The sequence below is a fragment of the Quercus lobata genome, chromosome 9 (genome assembly GCF_001633185.2).
Source record: "Quercus lobata isolate SW786 chromosome 9, ValleyOak3.0 Primary Assembly, whole genome shotgun sequence".
In the NCBI taxonomy this organism is placed as follows: Eukaryota; Viridiplantae; Streptophyta; class Magnoliopsida; order Fagales; family Fagaceae; genus Quercus; species Quercus lobata.
In genome coordinates, this window is record NC_044912.1 from 36,730,453 (window position 1) to 36,736,580 (window position 6,128).

A 6,128-nucleotide genomic window follows, 5' to 3' on the forward strand; every position below is an offset into this window, starting at 1 on the left:
TAGTAACAAGTGGGCTAAACGAAGCCATGTTCAAATCTAAAAATAATAAACATGAATATAATAAGTAAACTGAATATTATCAATTTAGCATATAAACATATAGTATGGAATCTTAATAAAACCATAATATAATATATGCAACGACAACCCAATCCCATATTCAATATCCCTCAGTATAGAGTGAACATTAAATATTGTGATTGATTGAGAACTATTCTCATTATTAGTGTTATCATGATAACTCTTATCAAACACTAATAATATGCCGTTATAAATTTAGCCTCTAAATAATAATAGTAAGAATTCAGCATAGAGGGTACTATAATATTTAGTCTAGTATATACCATTGTCTAGAATCTTGTGTAGCCACATTTCATCTCCTTAGAAAGCTTATTTTATAGTACCATGATACAAAACACCCTCCGCATGGAATGTAAAGCTCGAGGCTAAGACAAGTTGTTTGATCAAACCACTATAAACCAGGAAATTCAATCTTGTAGTACCATGAAATAAATACTCTCTACATGGAATGCTAAGCTCGAAGCAAAGACAAAGTATATATTTCACACTACTATCAACCAATAATGGAGGCCGTGAGATCCAACCCTTGTATCTCTCTCCCATTAGATGTTTTAAATTAAAGGTTTTTATTTTGTGAACATGTGTAATCTAATCACACACAGCCTTGCACTTTATATATTTGAAAACACTTAAAAATCATTTTTGTGAGAATCTCCCGACTAAGCTCTTCCCACGAAAATGGGTTAAGGCAAAATAGTGAAAACACAAAATTCAGACAGAAACTTTTGCAACTGTTTCGCAAGTAAAGCTTACTTGCAAAAAAAAATTTGTGCTTCAAAGGCATTTTTCGTGAGTAACTTCACGAGAAGTTAACTTGCAAAAAATGCATGTTTTTAGTTTTTAAAAGTGCAAATGTTGACAGTTTTCAACAGTTTTTCATGAATAGACAACCACCATATGAATATAATGGATATAATTTGATATCAAAACTGAATTCCATTGATGTTATAGCCTTAAAGTTCAATTTAACATACTGAAATTCAAATTTAAACAACATCATAACATCAATATTAGTTTTCATCAAACCATAGTTTCAACAACCATGCAGAAAGTTAAATATAATCTTCTAACATCATGAAACTATTATCTCTAATTCCAAAACTCACAAAACATGTTATACAGATTGGGAATTGAAGATCGCTCTAATATCAACTGTTGGAAAAATACATGTTTGTATCGCATACAAAACATACATTGCGGAAAAATTAACGAATCTACTTCATTTGCAATTGATAACATGTACTATGTAAATTTCAGAAGTTAAGAACAAGAGAGTGTACCTTGGTGTGGTGAATTTCAAAACAAAGATTAGAAGTACTTGGGAACACTTTTGATCTTCACTCCAATTCCACTAATGCCCAAGAAGTGTGGTCTCTCAATTAGTTATATGAATTTGTTCAAGGGAGAATTAGAGAGTGTCCAACACTGACATACAAACCATTTCATATCTCTTCTTTAAATTCTGTATGTTTCTTTCCTTATAACTAATTATCTAATTGGGTTAGCCTTTTGGGCCTTTTCAATTGAACTCTAGTATATGGCTTGGAATGGGACTAAAAGGGAACAAATAAGACACTAGCTACAATGGGCCTTGGGCTTTTCTATCAACTCTTGACAAGTCTAAAGCTACCATTAATTATATTTAATACCACTGTATAAATATAATTGCACTCTAGGCCTTATTAATAAATTATATCCCAAGACTTTATTGTACATGCAACCTCTTTATAAAATATTCGTAGTAATACAAAGTCATGAATATAGACTACCACTTTGTAAATTACTACATCTTAATTCTTGAGTAACTGGTTTAATCCTTTAAGTTATTCATCATATATTTATGAAATCCAATTTCATAAATATATACTTTAGTAACTATTTACTAAAGTAGTTAGGCCTAACATTCTGAATAACAAACCCATTAAACTCAAAAGAATATTTTGTATCTCCATTAAGAGACTATGAATTCCATCTTGAGAATATATGTTCCATCAACATTAAATGTGGCTGCCCAACATACTGAGGTTTTGACCGTAACTTTAGATCTCACTCTTGATATATCAATGCAACCTACACTTCATGATCAGGTCCATTATTCTCTCAGGCTTAAGAGTTCATGTAAATAAAAGTCATGATTTTTATTATTCATTTGACAGTTGTTAGGAGAATAGTAAATCTCATAGCAGTCCAATTCAATATGTATTAACTCTAAAACATATCAACATATCAACTAGAAGTCTCCACTTCCATGATCAAGACAAATCATCTTAGTTGATATGTTATAGTCTTCGCAGATGAAATGCCCAATTTCATCACCGACTATGAACTAAAATTATGAATTAACAAAGAACTTGTGATTGTTATCTTCTGTGACTTTTCACATAAATCACATACTATGCATCTCATGGACCGTATGATAATGTCCAAATATTCTTGTTACCATCATTTTAGATAATAATAAAGCAACTTTATTAATCATAATATTAAGTCATACATAATAACATACATAACATCATACAATAGGATTTTAGGGCACTAATCCTAACTTTTGGGTCCTAGTTACAATCTATGCAGAAGAATACAAAGTTGTGATCCTAATTACAATCTACCAAAATTAAAATACAAAACAGTAATCTACCTATCCAGAAATCCTAGCTCGGGGCTAGGTTACGAAATGGGAAGGTGTTTGGCACCCATTCCACCCAAACAGAGTCTGGTCTTTTAGACTCTAATGACCAATATACCCTTTTTTAGGCACACATGGCAGACACTTGACAAAAATTAATTTAAATAAATTTACCTTATGAATAATGTCCTCTTTTAAAAAGGAATATTTAGATCTGTTTTGAAAATTAAAAATAAGATTTGGTTTGTAAAAACAATCATATTTGTTTCTATGAAAGGGGTTAAACAAGAAATATTTTGTCAAGAGAAATCAGATCTATTTTTGTAAAGGGTAAAAAAAAAAAAGAGAGATTTGCTTTGTAAAAATCAGATTTGATTTTGGGAAGTTAATAAAATGAGGTTATGTTAAAGAGAATCAGATATGTTTTGAAAAGTTAAAAAAAAAAAAATGATTTGGTTTGTAAAAGATTCAGATCTGTTGTTGGAAACAAAATAAAAAAGGATTTTGAAAGAGGATCCACATTTATGAGACAAATCTATTATGCATGCATCACATAAAAAAATAAAAAATAAAAAATAATAAAAAAATCCTTCAACATAACTTTCAATCCTTTCTTTAGAATTTCAAAATTTACAATTTTATAACAAAGAAAAGTTAAAAAAAAAAAAAAATAGATATGTATTTAATGAGAACGCAGATCAATTTTTAAGATTAGAAAAAAATTAGATCTGAAAATACAGATCAATTTTTTATTTTTAATAAAAAAAATCAGATTTGTATTTAATGAAAGTACAGATCAGTTTTGAATTTTTATTTTTATATTTTTTTATTTTTAAATCAGATCTGAAAATACAGATCAGTTTTGAATCTTGAAAAAAATTAGATCTGAAAATACAAATCAATTTTTTTAATAAAAAAAATCAGATCTGTATTTAATGAAAGTACAGATTAGTTTTGAGTTTTTTTTTCAAATCAGATCTGAAAACACAGATCAATTTTGAATCTTGAAAAAAATCAGATCTGAAAATATAGATCAGTTTTGAATCTTGAAAAAAATCAGATTTGAAAATACAGATCAGTTTTGAATCTTGAAAGAAAGTCAGATCTTAAAATACAGATCAGTTTTGAATCTTCATAAAGAATTTTGTTAATCATTGCAAATTTTGAAGTCAAAAAGAAAGAATTAAAATAAACAATCATCCAAGTTATCTAAGCATGGCAATTATATATTAAGAACAAGACATAATAAAACATACTAAACATATTCATGCATCAAACTAAAAAAAAATTAATTAATGGAAGAAGAAAAGAAAGAAGAAGAATAGAATACCTCTTACATGAGTGTGCTATTCTAATGAAAGAATATTTTAGAAATCAAAGAAGTTTGTTCACCTCTTTGAAGCCTAAAATACTTTACTTAAATAAAAGAAGTTCCTAAAGCAAAAGCCTCCAGAAGGTGTGTCTTTAGCATAAGGGGAATTAAAAATTTAGAAGAGAAGAGCCTTTAATTTTGATTTGTTTCCACTATTTATAGAGGTTGGGATGCTGAATGAGATCATATACGAATTGGAACATGTCATTTTTTAGGATTTTTGAGTTGGGAATTGTACCTAGATGCATTTTTAATCAATTTTCTAAAAATTAGTCCTTTTTTTATTTTTTATTTTGGTCTTTAAAATGATAATTATCTTGTAGATAAATATTCCAAAAAAGACTTGATTATCCACAATTTCTTTGTTATTTGATTATCCACTTTATTCCCATGCAAGTAGGTCTATTTTTGACACTAACCAACAACCAATCACAAAATTATTTAGTTAATTTTAATTTTTTAACCAATCAAAATTAATTTAAATTAATCACACGTGTTTGGTTCCACCCAAACAAAATGCATACGGACTGTGAAAACTTTATCATGTGATATCTTTCAATCGGACGATTCGATTTGGAAATCAGACATATCGTCGTGACCGCTAGAATCTCAAGATCACTTTTATCATATGAAATGAATGAATTAATGCATGTAATGCAACTCTAAATTTTGGGGCATATGAATGGTTACTCTGGTCATCTTCCTAGATTAAATTGCGGGTGCAAAATCGACTGTCTATAGAATGCCCTTCATTGGTAGAGCATGCAAAGCGAATGTCAATGTAAAACAAAGACACTAATTTTAGCAACCATGATTTAATTGAGGTTGACTTTTCAAAGATTACCTAGCCCTAGAACCTAGAACCATGGAACATAGAACTAGTGTTTTACTGTTTTGAAAAATGAAAGCTGTGAATACTAGATCTACTTGATAATTGATAAACCTAAAATGAATCTTGAAATCTAAGGTGACTAAGAGGATTCTCTATCTCAGTTTGAATCTGGGGTGGATTGAGAGGCTTCTCTATCTCAATCTTGAATTGTAGGGGTGACCAAGGGGCTTCTTTACCTCGATCTGAATGGGAGGTAACCAAGGGGTTTCTCTACCTCGAAACATGGGGCAATTAAAAGGCTTCTCTATCTCAATCTTGAATTGTGGCGATAAAGGGGCTTCACTACCTCGATTTTTATGGAAGGTAACTAAGGGGCTTCTCTACCTCAAAACCTAGGGCGATTGAGAGGCTTCACTATCTCAATCTGGGATGATTGTTGGCAACCAAGGGGCTTTTCTACCTTAATCAAAATGGAAGGTAACCAAGGGGCTTCTCTATCTCAATCTTGAATTATGGACAACTAAGGGGCTTCTCTACCTCGATCTAAATGGCAAGTAACCAAAGGGCTTTTCTACCTTGGAACCTGGAGTGATTGAGAGGCTTCTCTATCTAAATCTTGAATTGTGGCCACCAAGGGGCTTCTCTACCTTGAAACTTAGGGCGATTGAGAGGCTTTTCTATCTTAATCTAGGGCAATTATGGGCGACTACCTCAATCTAAATGGAAGGCAACCAAGGAGCTTTTTTAACTCAAAACCTGGGGCGATTGAGAGTTTTCTCTATCTCAATCTGTGGCGATTATGGGCGACCAAGGGGCTTCTTTAGCTCAATCTAAATGGAAGGTAACCAAGGGGCTTCTCTACCTTGGAACCTGGGGTGATTAAGAGGCTTCTCTATCTAAATATTGAATTGTGGCCACCAAGGGGCTTCTCTACCTTGAAACTTGGGGCGATTGAGAGGCGTCTCTATCTTAATCTGGGGCAATTATGGGCGACCAAGGGGCTTCTCTACCTTGATCTAAATGGAAGGCAACCAAAGAGCTTCTCTACCTCGAAACTTGGGGTGATTGAAAGGTTTCTCTATCTCAATCTGTGGCCATTATGGGCAATCAAGGGGCTTCTGTACCTCAATCTAAATGGAAGGTAACCAAGGGGCTTCTCTACCTTGGAGCCTGGGGTGACTGAGAGACTTCTTTATCTCAATCTTGAATTGTGGGAA